Source organism: Triticum urartu, chromosome 2 (assembly GCF_003073215.2).
Source record: "Triticum urartu cultivar G1812 chromosome 2, Tu2.1, whole genome shotgun sequence".
NCBI classification, from domain to species: Eukaryota; Viridiplantae; Streptophyta; class Magnoliopsida; order Poales; family Poaceae; genus Triticum; species Triticum urartu.
Genome location: NC_053023.1, coordinates 624,440,905 through 624,455,595, shown reverse-complemented (window position 1 = coordinate 624,455,595; position 14,691 = coordinate 624,440,905).

The window sequence follows — 14,691 nt, the reverse complement described above, 5'->3', positions numbered from 1 at the left end:
TTATCGAAAGGACTACGATAGATCCCCTATACTTGTGGGTCATCAGTGTGACCGAGTGGAACAACTCGGTGGCACCGAGATGCATAACTGCAAGCAGTTACTGCAACTCGGTGTGACCGAAAATTTCAAATCGGTTGCACCGAGATTAAAAACCTAGACCGACTTAGTGATCTCGGTATGACCGAAATGGATGAATCGGTCAGACCGAAACGCACAAAGAAGTTTTGGAAGTTTAAGTCTATGGCGAATCGGGGACTCCGAGTGCTCCTCACATAGAGTGGTTCGAATCTGACTTGATCAAACTTTGTGATGTAGCATGAATAGAGTTTGAGACGAGAAGAGCATAGATAGCTAGAGAAGGTTCTTAGGCATTCTTGTCCATCCACTTGTCAAGAGAAAAAGAAACCAACCAATCAAAACAACAAGTGGATGTCCTCGAATGAGTAAATTATGCAACCAACATGCTCACACAATAAAATGACAAATGAAATATGTGGCAAAGCATGCACAAACAATTCTAGCATCTATCAAGCAATTGTGATGACTAGGTCATCTATATATGAGTATATTGACTTAGGAGTCAAATGAGAAGATTTGATCATAGGTCATACTCATCGTTTAAGCACAAGTGGGGTTACCACTTTTACATAAAGCGTTGTTGTGTTCACACCATTAGAGTTGCTTTAGCTCAATTCTTAGAGTAAAGCTCCCCTAGATGTGAGATGCCCCCTAAGAGGGATGAACTAACCTTGGGGTTTGTCGATGATGACTTCATGTAGGTGTTGAAGATGTGGATGCTCTAAGTTGATGTAGATCATTCGGAGCTATCCTTTGGAGTGAGTTGCACTTTCAATACCTACACGGGTTAGTCCCGCAAGGAACAAACAAGGATATCCATAGACATAGAGTGATGCACACACAAGATGATGTCTATGAGAGCATTAGGTTACCTTGTCCCTTGTCTTACCAACAGGAGGGTTTGTGACTCCTTGAACTAGTGCAAGATGTGGAAGTTGATTGCACTTGTTCTTGCCAAAATGATAAGAGTGAAGTATATTGGCGGAGTCACCCTCAAGAATTCTCTAGTTCTTCTTCTTCCGGATCCACATCATCTTGATGGGAATCCTTGGAGTTGTAGTTGTACTTGATGAAGTGGAACTTGATGTAGTCTTGGGAACCCACTTGACCAAGGTCTTAGGAGCTTCTTCAAATGCATCAATTTCCTCTTGAAGCTTGTCCTTGCCTTTTTCCTTGTGGTCTTGTGGTGGAAGATCATCTTGAGCTTGTGTCCCTTTGAAGGAAGTAGGATCATACTTCTCTTGTTGAGGAAAAAACTTCATCTTGGGGTATTGATCTGTAACGCCCTCGATGCGGCTATATCTCCCACGTGTCGAAGCACGACTTAGAGGCATAACCGCATTGAAAGCAATGTCGCAAGTGAGGTAATCTTCACAACAACCCATGTAATACATAAGGGAAAGAGATACATAGTTGGCTTACACTCGCCACGTCACACAAATAGCATAAATATCATTACATTCATCCAGTTACACTCAAGGTCCGACTACGGAACCAAAATAAAGAACAACCCCAAATGCGACAAAGTCCCCGATCGCCCCAACTGGGCACCACTACTGATCGTCTGGAAAGGAAACATAGTATCGTCCTGAGTCCTCATCGAACTCCCACTTGAGCTCAGTCGAATCACCTGGAGCGGTATCATCGGTCCCTGCATCTGGTTTTGGAAGTAAACTATGAGTCACGGGGACTCAGCAATCTCACACCCTCGCGATCAAGACTATTTAAGCTTATAGGTAGGTAAAAGGTATGAGGTGGAGCTGCAGCAAGCGACTAGCATATGTGGTGGCTAACATACGCAAATGAGAGCGAGAAGAGAAGGCAAAGGCACGGTCGATGAACTATGATCAAGAAGTGATCCTAGAACAACCTACGTTCAAGAATAACATAAGACCATGTTCTCTTCCCGGACTCCGCCGAAAAGAGACCATCACGGCCACACACTCAGTTGATTCATTTTAATTAAGTTAAGTTTCAGGTTATCTACAACCGAACATTAACAAATTCCCATCTGCCCATAACCGCGGGCACGGCTTTCCAAAGATCAAATCCCTGCAGGGGTGTCCCAACTTAGCCCATCACAAGCTCTCACGGTCAACGAAGGATATTCCTTCTCCCAAGACAATCCGATCAGACTCGGAATCCCGGTTACAAGACATTCCGACAATGGTAAAACAAGACCAGCAAAGCCACCCAGATGTTCCGACAAACCCCGATAGGGGCTACACATATCTCGTTCTCAGGGCACACCAGATAAGCAAGACGTCGGGTAGGCCAGCCCAGAGTTGCCCCTGGTAGCCCCGGACATCGCTCAGTTGGACCAACACTTAGAGAAGCACTGGCCCGGGGGGGGGGGTTAAAATAAAGATGACCCTTGAGTCAGCGAAACCCAAGGGAAAAAGGCTAGGTGGCGAATGGTAAAGCCATTATTGGGCATTGCTGGAAGAGTTTTATTCAAGGCGAACTGTCAAGGAGTTCCCATTATAACCCAACCGTGTAAGGAACACAAAATCAAGGAACATAACACCGGTATGACGGAAACTAGGGCGGCAAGAGTGGAACAAAACACCAGGCATAAGGCCGAGCCTTCCACCCTTTACCAAGTGTATATGTGCATTAAGATAAACAAGATATAATAATGATATCCCAACAATAAACAATGTTCCAACAAGGAACAAACTCCAATCTTCACCTGCAACTAGCAACGCTATAAGAGGGGTTGAGCAAAGCGGTAACATATCCAAACAACGGTTTGCTAGGACAAGGTGGGTTAGAGGTTTGACATGGCAATATGGGAGGCCTGATAAGCAAGTGGTAGGCATCGTAGCATAGGCATAGCAAAAGAGCGAGCATCTAGCAAGAAAAGATAGAAGTGATTTCGAGGGTATGGTCATCTTGCCTGCAAAGTTCTCCGACTTGACTTGATCCTCGTAAGCGTACTCAACGGGCTCCTTGATCACGTACTCGTCTCCTGGCTCTACCCAAGCAAGAACAACAAGCAAAGGGAGACACAATCAACCACATGCAATGCACAAACAACATGATGCAAAACATGTCATGATATGCGGGATGCGGTATGCGATGCATATGCATGATTTGGAAAGGAAAGATTGAACCTGGCCTCAACTTGGAAAACCAAGAGTGCCACTGGAAAGGGGAGTTGATTCCGGTCGAAATTGATATAAAGATCACCGGAATCGGATGCATGGTTTGGAAATGACAAGCAAAACAAATATGGCACCGGTCTGCAATTAACAGCACGAGGCCATCTAAATGCATAAGAACAACATGCTACAGCACTCTAACATAGCAAAAAAATACATGGCAGGGATCCACTCAAGATGCTTGACAAAAGATGAACACTGAGCTACGACTAATTCACTCAATAGCAAGCTCAAACAAGCATGGCAAAAGTGCAAAAGATTACAGGTTACAGACTTAGTGAAATTAACAAGTCAGGAATTTAACATCCGAAAGCAATCTTTAGAGCAAGATAACAACATGCTACAGGAACATATCATGGCAAAGCAAGGCATGGCATGACGCTACTCAAAGCATACAACAAAAGTCCCTTACTGACCATAAGCCAAAAGGGATCAGAAAATACAATGGCAACCATGTGAACATAGCAATTATCGTTAACAGATTCAGACTTAGTGAAAAACTGGAACATGGCAAAACAGATATCAAGTAGGCATGTTTACGAGCTCGATGCACTCACCACAAGGCATTGCATGATAAACTAAGCATACACCCAGCAAGTAGACATGGCATAGAAGCTAGACATGACAAGAACAAGAACATAGCATGCGCGGATCAATAAGAACAAGCTCACAAAATTGCTAAACATGTTAACAATCTGCCAGGAACATTTTATAGCAAAAGTAGAGATCGATTGACTCAAGCTAGGGTGCTCCATAAATGCAAACAAAGACATGGATCGATAGAGCACCACAATATCTACAAAACATCCTTACTGATCATGCTCAAAAGAGGCACGGATCACTTGGTAGCAACATGAACACATGGCATAAAAATTACAGCAGGAAAAGGGCTGTGAAATTCTAAGTCCCTGAAACTAGCAACATTAAGTAAGCTACTTTGCATGCTTGTGCTAGTCACCATAAAGATCACAAAAATACATGGCATACACCCCTGTAAAGATGGCATGGCATACTTCAAAACACATGCAGAGCTCAGGATCATACCATGCACACATTAATCATGGCAAAAATGACAAATGAGCAAATGCTGATACAGATCTGAAACTAACATCACATAGCCCTCTTCCAATAGAATTTAGGGCATCAAGATGAGCTCAAATGAACATGATTCATTGAGATGAAATGAAGTACTCGTCGAGACGAACATTTTGATATGCTACACGCATGAATGGGAGCAACGGTGATGAAGTTATGCGCAAAAGAAGATAGCAAAAATATTAGGGTTTCGGGGAGAAAGTCAACCGAGCCAAATTTCAGATCTGGATAAAGATCGGCGGCGCGGAAGCCGAGGTTTGCCGGAGATTGAAGAACTCTCCGGAGATGGGGGTCGCTGGAGCAGGACTTGCCGGAGATGGACGGGGTGGCCGGATCCGAGGGAGATGGATGAGGCGGCGGACGACGGCAGCCTCCGGGCGGCGCGGGGCTGGTCACCGGAGCGGTTGGCGGCGGAGGTCTGTGCCAGAGACGACGGCGGCGGTCGCCGGCATTGGGTAGGCACGGCGGCTGCACGGCGGAGCAGGCGGCGGCTCGGGGCTGCGCTGGGAGGCGGCGCGCGGCCCGGGTCGGGCGGCGAGGAGGGCCCAGCTCGGGCCGAGCGGGCCGGCGGCGGGGGAAGCTGCTGTGGCGACACGTGGCGAGCAGGGATTGGCGGCGGCAGCTTGTCCGGCCGGAAACAGATGTGTCCGGCGCGGCGCGGTGGAAGAGGAGCTAGGCTAGGGGTGTTTTGATCCGGAAATTTCATGGAGGGACCTATATATAGAGGTAGAGGGAGCTAGGAGGCTCCAAATTGAGCACGGTTTGCGGCCACGCGATCGTGATCGAACGACCTAGGTGATGGAGGAGGTTTAGGTGGGTTTTGGGCCACTTTGGAGGGGTGTTGGGCTGCAACACACTTGGGGCCTTCTCGGTCCCTTGGTTAACCGTTGGAGTATCAAACGAAGTCCAAATGGTACGAAACTTGACAGGTGGTCTATTGGTAGTAAACCAAGGCCGCATGACAAGTCTCAGTCCAATCCGATAACGTTTAACACCCGCACAGGAAAAGAGGTAGAAAGGGACACCGGAGGACATGGGAGCGCCGGAATGCAAAACGGACAACGGGGAAAATGCTTGAATGCATGAGACGAACATGTATGCAAATGCGATGCACATGATGACATGATATGAGATGCATGACAAAGACAAAACACACGGAAACAAAAACCCGACAACGAAGAAATATCATAACTTAGTGCCGGAAACGACAAGAGTTGGAATACAAATATGGCAGGTTACATACGGGGGGTTACAACACTCCACCACTACGAAAGGATCTCGTCCCGAGATCTAGGACTAGAAAAACTCTGGGTATTTAGAATGGAGGTGATCCTCGCGTTCCCAGGTGGCTTCACGGTCGGAATGATGTGACCACTTGACTTTCAAGAATTTGATTGACTTGTTGCGAGTCTTGCGCTCAGTTTCTTCAAGAATAGCAACTAGGTGCTCATGATAAGACAAGTCTTCTTGGAGATCAATGTCTTCGAAGTTGACGGTGCGGTCAGGAGTCTTGAAACACTTGCGGAGTTGAGACACGTGAAACACGTCGTGCACGTTTGCAAAGTTGGATGGAAGCTCAAGTTGATAGGCGAGATCGCCTCTTTTGCTGATGATCTTGAAAGGACCTAGGTATCTAGGGGCAAGCTTCCCTTTGATACCGAAGTGACGAGTACCTTTCATTGGAGAGACGCGGAGGTAGACATGGTCTCCGATCTCAAAAGCCAAGTCACGATGCTTGCTATCATAGTAACTCTTCTGGCGCGATTGCGCGGCTTTGAGATTTTCACGAATGACTTTGCACATTTATTCAGCCTCTGTGATCAAGTCATTGCCAAGGAGTTGGCGTTCACCAGTTTTTGAGCAATTTAGAGGAGTACGACCCCTCCTGCCATAGAGAATCTCGAATGGGGCCTTGCCCGAACTCGCTTGGAAGCTGTTGTTGTAGGAGAACTCGGCATATGGAAGACAATCTTCCCACTTCATACCGAAAGAGATGACACAAGCCCTGAGCATATCTTCAAGAATCTGATTTACTCGCTCGACCTAGCCACTAGTTTGAGGATGAAAAGCTGTGCTGAAGCGAATGTTGGTGCCCAGGGCCTTCTGAAAAGAATCCCAAAACTTGGAGGTGAAGATGCTGCCGCGATCTGAAGATATCAACTACGGAATGCCGTGCAGAGAGACAATCCTGGAGGTATATAGCTCTGCCAACTGAGCTGCTGTGATAGATTCTTTGATAGGAAGAAAATGAGCCACTTTAGTGAGCTTGTCGATGACAACGAAGATAGCATCATTGCCACGCTTGGACTTTGGAAATACACTCACGAAGTCCATCTCAATGTGGTCAAACTTCCATTCTGGAATGGCAAGAGGTTGGAGGAGACCAGCTGGTCGTTGGTGTTCCGCTTTCACTCTTCTGCAGACATCACATTCATTCACGAACTGAGCAATCTCGCGCTTCATTCGCGTCGACCAATACGACTGCTTGAGGTCATGGTACATATTTGTACTTCCAGGGTGGATAGAGAGGAGTGAATTGTGAGCCTCGTTCATAATGACTTTACGAAGGTCACCTTTAGGCACAACAATGCGATCCTCGAAGAATAGAGTATCCTTGTCATCAAGACGATAGCACTTGTACTTGGGTTGACTCTTGGCAATCCCAATCTTCACCTTCTTCACCATAGCATCAAGAAGTTGAGCCTCACGAATCTGATCTTCCAAAGTAGGAGAGACTTGGAGGTTGGCAAGGAGTCCTTGAGGAACAACTTGAAGATTGAGTTTGCGGAAAGCTTCACAAAGCTCTGGTTGGTAAGGCTTGATAATCAGACTGTTGCAGTAAGCCTTCCTGCTCAATGCGTCAGCAATTACATTGGCCTTGCCTGGAGTATATTCAATACTCACATTATACTCTTGAATCATTTCGGCCCAACGAGTCTGCCTGAGGTTGAGGTTTGGTTGAGTGAAGATGTACTTGAGACTCTTATGATCAGTGAAGATGTCCACTTTTCGTCCCAATAAGAGATGTCTCCATGTTAAAAGAGCATGGACAACTGCCGCCAACTCGAGGTCATGAGTGGGGTAGTTCTTTTCGTTGGGCTTCAACTGGCGAGAGGTATAGGCCACAACTTTCTTCTCTTGCATCAACACTGCACCAAGACCTTGAAGGGAAGCATCACAGAAGACCTCAAACAGTTTGGATTCATCAGGAGGAGTCAAAACTGGAGCAGTGACTAACTTCTCTTTCAAGGTGTTGAAAGCGATGTCACATTCAGGCGACCAGACATACTTCACATGCTTCTGGAGAAGGTTGGAAAGAGGCTTCGCGATGTTTGAGAAGTTCTCAACGAACCTTCGACAATAGCTTGCGAGCACAATGAAGCTGCGGAGTTGCTTCACATTCTGAGGTGGTTCCCAATTCACAATTGCAGACACCTTCACAGGATTAACCGCTATGCCCTTGGCGGTGATGATATGTCCAAGGTAGAGAACCTCATCGAGCCAAAACTCGCACTTTGAGAACTTCGCATAGAACTGATGTTCTCTGAGTTTATCCAGCACCAAACGCAAGTGCTTGGCATGATCCTCCTTGTTCTTGGAAAATACCAAAATGTCATCGAGGTAGACCAAGACGAAGTCATTTGTGTAGGCGTTGAAGATGAAGTTCATCATGCGGGAGATTGTTGGAGGAGCGTTGACAAGGCTGAAAGACATGACAGTTTATTCATATGAACCATAGCTTGTTCTGAATGCTGTCTTGGGGATATCTTCTTCACGAATGTGAATTTGATGATAGCCCATATGGAGATCAAGCTTGGAGAATACTTGAGCACCCTTGAGTTGTTCAAAAAGCTCACTGATGTCGGGAAGTGGGTACTTGTTCTTTATGGTCTTTTTGTTCAGTGGACGGTAGTCGACACAAAGTCGGTCCACTCCATCCTTCTTCTTGACAAAAAGAACACCACAACCCCATGGAGAAGAACTAGGTCGGATGAGACCCATACGCTCTTGAATATCGAGTTGCTTCTTCAGCTCCTTCAACTCTTCAGGTCCAAGCTTGTAAGGATATTTGCAAACAAGTTCCGTGCTAGGCTCAAGATTGATGACGAATTCAACTGGCCGGTGCGGAGGCATTCCTGGAAGATCATCTGGAAAGACGTCTTGATATTCGCAAACGACTAGAATCTAAGAGATGGCATCCAGCTCGCCCTTCTCATTGAGAGAAAACAGTCGGATGGTATCATCCCGAGCGGCAAAGACGATTACATCCTCAGACGAATGTGTCAATTGAATCTGCCTGACACCACAGTCAAGCTGAGCCTTGTGCTTAGAAAGCCAATCCATTCCATGAATAAGATCAATATCCGAGTTACCAAGGACCATTGGAGAAGACAAAAACTTATAGTCGCCCAATGTGATAGTAACATCCGGAGCCATCATTTTGGTGTTCATGAACAAACCCGGACAAGAAACCGCTATCGGCTTAGGCAAATCAACAGTATGCACATCATGCATGGATGCAAAAGGCTTCGATAAGAATGACAAAGATGCACCAGTATCAAAAAGAACTCTTGCAGGAATATCATTAACTGGAAGGTTACCCATGATAACTTCTGACGAGTCCTCTGCCTGAGCTGCGTTCATCATGTTGATCTTAGCAGACTTGGGGTTATGCTTGAACACTGCAGTGCTAGCAGATCTCACAGGAGGAGGAGGAAGACGCCTCTGATTGAAACATTTGTTGGCATAGTGACCCTTCTGCTGACACTTGTTGCATGTGACCTCCGAGAGCGGACGGTGATACGGAGCACTTGATCTTGGAGCATGAGACGAAGTCTTGTTCTGAAAGCCTGGGTTGGGTGGGTGGGAAGATCCATTGCCACCTTTGCTCTTCTGCTGATAAGGCTGACGGAATGGAGGAGGAGGAGGCAACCAATACTTTTGCTGCTTAGTAGCCACTTGAGTTGAGGAAGAAGGAGTTGCATCTCTGAGTCGCTTCTTGGAAGCATCGCACTTGAGTTGATCAGTCTCTTGTTTCAGTGCCATGTTGTAAAACTCATCGTACTTCTGAGGCTCGAAAAGCACGAGAGCAAGTTGGAGATCTTCTCTGAGGCCACCCCTAAACTGATAAATCATGCTCTTCTCGTCAGGGACGTCCTTCTTGGCGAAACGAGCGAGCTTCTGGAACATGATGTTATACTGGTAAACAGACAAGCTGCCTTGCTTCAGTTTGCGGAATTCCTCACGCTTGCTCTCAACAACACTCTGAGGAATGTGGTGAGCTTTGAAGTCTTGATGGAATTCATCCCAGCTAATCACACGGCCTCCTCTGGAATCTTTGTATTGCTGAACCATTTTGTAGCTTGGTCTTTGAGTTGGAACAAGGCAAACTTGACAAAGTCCTCAGGCCTGACGTTGCTGCACTCGAAATGCTTGCAGATATCCACGCGCCAATCATCAGCGTGTGTTGCCTCGACACAGTTGCTGAAGGTCTTTGGCTAGTTAGCGAGGAACTGGTTGATTGTAGCAAACTGATTCTGATTGTTGACATGGCCATTTTTCCCTTGGTTGCACTCTTACAAAATTTGCATGATCAGCTGCGTGTTTGCATTGGTAGCGGCCATCACAGGTTGCCATGCCTATGGAGGTGGAGGTGGTGGTGGCGGATCAGGATTCGGAGTCGTACACGTTGGAGGAGCCATCCTGGAGAGGGTGACATCCGTTAGCATCTTGAAAGACATACATTCAGGCTGAATCAAAAAGATCGAAATTGCAACATATAGTCTTAACATCCGAACAAAATGAACGAATGCATTCCAATAGAAATGGTCACACTTCCATAAATAGAGAAGCCACTTAGATAGAGGTAGAAGAATAAAACAACAAGGTACGGACATGAACAAATACTTGGTGAGGATTACCCAATCACAAACCAAATATCCGCGGAAGAAATACTAGAGCTACAAGAATTCCCACCTATGAAACTCCCGAACCTTTCTGGTTATGCAATCAGGTGTTGGGGATACAGGGGAAGCATAATATCTCACCCAAAGCTAGCAAATCCTACAGCCAGTTGTATCCATCCTTCAACACATAACCAAGAAACCTTCTGAAATCATTTACCTCAACCTTCGAAAAGCATCCGTTATACGAGTTATGGCGATACTCCCGAACTCCCGCCCCAGTACTAGGTGGCGTCGAGGTTACCTCACCAACAACTGCATAAAAGAGATTTTCGATGTTGGCGAAACTCAGGTATTCCAGAATTGCAACGATAAAATTGTGACGACAACACCTTGGAGCTCAACCCCCCGGGACACTGCCACAACCCCTAAATGTCAGGAGGCACCAAGAACAATGTTCTCGTCACAAAACCATCGGAATGATTCCAAGATACCCGCGTGATCCTAAATTTTTTTAGTGAAATTTGAGAAGAGAAGAGTCAAAACTCTACGTCAGGATGCCTCACCAGAGCGACGAAGGGACTGAGGAGTAAAAAGAATCATACTCTCCGATATATATAATTCTAAATGACTCAAAACATTTTTCTAGACTCAACAGTGCCAGAGATTCGATCAAGCAGGGGGCTCCTAAGGTCGGGGAAGGCTATGATTACCAACTTGTAAAGCCCTCGATGCGGTTATGTCTCCCACGTGTCGAAGACAACTTAGAGGCATAACCGCATTGAAAGCAATGTCGCAAGTGAGGTAATCTTCACAACAACCCATGTAATACATAAGGGAAAGAGATACATAGTTGGCTTACACTTGCCACGTCACACAAATAGCATAAATATCATTACATTCATCCAGTTACACTCAAGGTCCGACTACGGAACCAAAATAAAGAACAACCCCAAATGCGACAAAGTCCCCGATCGCCCCAACTGGGCACCACTACTGATCGTCTGGAAAGGAAACATAGTATCGTCCTGAGTCCTCATCGAACTCCCACTTGAGTTTAGTCGAATCACCTGGAGCGGTATCATCGGTCCCTGCATCTGGTTTTGGAAGTAAACTGTGAGTCACGGGGACTCAGCAATCTCACACCCTCGCGATCAAGACTATATAAGCTTATAGGTAGGTAAAAGGAATGAGGTGGAGCAGCAGCAAGCGACTAGCATATATGGTGGCTAACATACGCAAATGAGAGCGAGAAGAAAAGGCAAAGGCACGGTCGATGGACTATGATCAAGAAGTGATCCTAGAACAACCTACGTTCAAGAATAACACGAGACCGTGTTCTCTTCCCGGACTCCGCCGAAAAGAGACCATCACGGGGCCACACACTCAGTTGATTCATTTTGATTAAGTTTTAGGTTATCTACAACTGGACATTAACAAATTCCCATCTGCCCATAACCGCGGGCACGGCTTTCGAAAGATCAAATCCCTGCAGGGGTGTCCCAACTTAGCGCATCACAAGCTCTCATGGTCAACGAAGGATATTCGTCCTCCCAAGACAATCCGATCAGACTTGGAATCCCGGTTACAAGACATTCCGACAATGGTAAAACAAGACCAGCAAAGCCACCCAGATGTGCCGACAAATCCCGATAGGAGCTGCACATATCTCGTTCTCAGGGCACACCGGATGAGCAAGACGTCGGGTAGGCCAGCCCAGAGTTGCCCCTGGTAGCCCCGAACATCGCTCAGTTGGACCAACACTTAGAGAAACACTGGCCCCCCCCCGGGGGGGGGGGGGGTTAAAATAAATATGACCCTTGAGTCTGCGAAACCCAAGGGAAAAAGGCTAGGTGGCGAATAGTAAAACCAATATTGGGCATTGCTGGAAGAGTTCTATTCAAGGTGAACTGTCAAGGGGTTCCCATTATAACCCAACCGTGTAAGGAACGCAAAATGAAGGAACATAACACCGGTATGACGGAAACTAGGGCAGCAAGAGTGGAACAAAACGCCAGGCATAAGGCCGAGCCTTCCACCCTTTACCAAGTGTATAGGTGCATTAAGATAAACAAGATATAATAATGATATCCCAACAATAAACAATGTTCCAACAAGGAACAAACTCCAATCTTCACCTGCAACTAGCAACGCTATAAGAGGGGCTGAGCAAAGCGGTAACATAGCCAAACAACGGTTTGCTAGGACAAGGTGGGTTAGAGGTTTGACATGGCAATATGGGAGGCATGATAAGCAAGTGGTAGGTATCGTAGCATAGGCATAGCAAAAGAGCGAGCATCTAGCAAGCAAAGATAGAAGTGATTTCGAGGGTATGGTCATCTTGCCTGCAAAGTTCTCCGACTTGACTTGATCCTCGTAAGCGTACTCAACGGGCTCCTCGATCACGTACTCGTCTCCCGGCTCTACCCAAGCAAGAACAGCAAGCAAAGGGAGACAAAATCATCCACGTGCAATGCACAAACAACATGATGCAAAACATGTCATGATATGCGGGATGCGGTATGCGATGCATATGCATGATTCGGAAAGGAAAGATTGAACCTGGCCTCAACTTGGAAAACCAAGAGTGCCACTGGAAAGGGGAGTTGATTCCGGTCGAAATCAATATAAAGATCACCGGAATCGGATGCACGGTTTGGAAATGACAATCAAAACAAATATGGCACCGGTCTGCGATTAACAACACGAGGCCATCTAAATGCATCAAGAACAACATGCTACAGCACTCTAACATAGCAACAAAATACATGGCAGGGATCCACTCAAGATGCTTGACAAAATATGAACACTAAGCTATGGCTAATTCACTCAATAGCAAGCTCAAACAAGCATGGCAAAAGTGCAAAAGATTACAGGTTACAGACTTAGTGAAATTAACAACAAGTCAGGAATTTAACATCAGGAAGCAATCATTAGAGCAAGATAACCACATGCTACAGGAACATATCATGGCAAAGCAAGGCATGGCATGAAGCTACTCAAAGCATACAACAAAAGTTCCTTACTGACCATAAGCCAAAAGGGATCAGAAAATACAATGGCAACCATGTGAACATAGCAATCATCGTCAACAGATTCAAACTTAGTGAAAAACTGGAACATGGCAAAATAGATATCAAGTAGGCATGTTTACGAGCTCGATGCACTCACCACAAGGCATTGCATGATAAACTAAGCATACACCCAGCAAGTAGACATGGCATAGAAGCTAGACATGGCAAGAACAACAACATAGCATGCGCGGATCAATAACAACAAGCTCGGCAAAATTGCTAAACATGTTTACAATCTGCCAGGAACATTTTATAGCAAAAGTAGAGCTCGATTGACTCAAGCTAGGATGCTCCATAAATTCAAACAAAGACACGGATCGATAGAGCACCACAATATCTACAAAACATCCTTACTGATCATGCTCAAAAGAGGCACGAATCACTTGGTAGCAACATGAACACATGGCATAAAAATTACAGCAGGAAAAGGACTTAGTGAAATTCAAAGTCCCTGAAACTAACAACATTAAGTAAGCTACTTTGCATGCTTGTGCTAGTCACCACAAAGATGAAAAAAATACATGGCATACACCACTGTAAAGATGGCATACTTCAAAACACATGTAGAGCTCAGGATCATAGCATGCACACATTAATCATGGCAAAAATGACAAATGAGCAAATGCTGATACGGATCTGAAACTAACATCACATAGCCCTCTTCCAACAGCATTGAGGGCATCAAGATGAGCTCAAATGAACATGATGCAATGAGATGAAATGAAGTACTCGTCGAGGCGAACATTTTGATATGCTACACGCACGAATCGGAGCAATGGTGATGAAGTTATGAGCTGATGAAGATAGCAAAAATATTAGGGTTTCGGGGAGAAAGTCAACCGAGCCAAATTTCAGATCTGGATCCAGATCGGTGGCGTGGAAGTCGAGGTTCGCCGGAGATGGGGGTCGCCGGAGCGGGATTTGCCGGAGATGGACGGGGTGGCCGGATCCGAGGGAGATGGAGGAGGCGGCGGACGGCGGTGGTGAGGCGGCGGCCTCCGGGCGGCGCGGGGCTGGTCGCCGGAGCGGTTGGCGGCGGAGGTCGGCGCCGGAGATGACGGTGGTGGTCGCCGGCGTTGGGAAGGTGCGGTGGCTACGCGGCGGAGCAGGCAGCGGCTCGGGGCTGCGCTGGGAGGCGGCGCGCGGCCCGGGTTGGGCGGCGAGGAGGGCCCAGCTCGGGCCGAGCGGGCCGGCGGCGGGGGAAGCTGCGGCGGCGACACATGGCGAGCAGGGATTGGCGGCGGTGGCTTGTCCGGCCGGAAATGGACGTGTCCGGCGCGGCGCGGTGGAAGAGGAGCTAGGTTAGGGTTGTTTTGATCCGGAAATTTCGTGGAGGGACCTATATATAGAGGTAGAGGGAGCTAGGAGGCTCCAAAT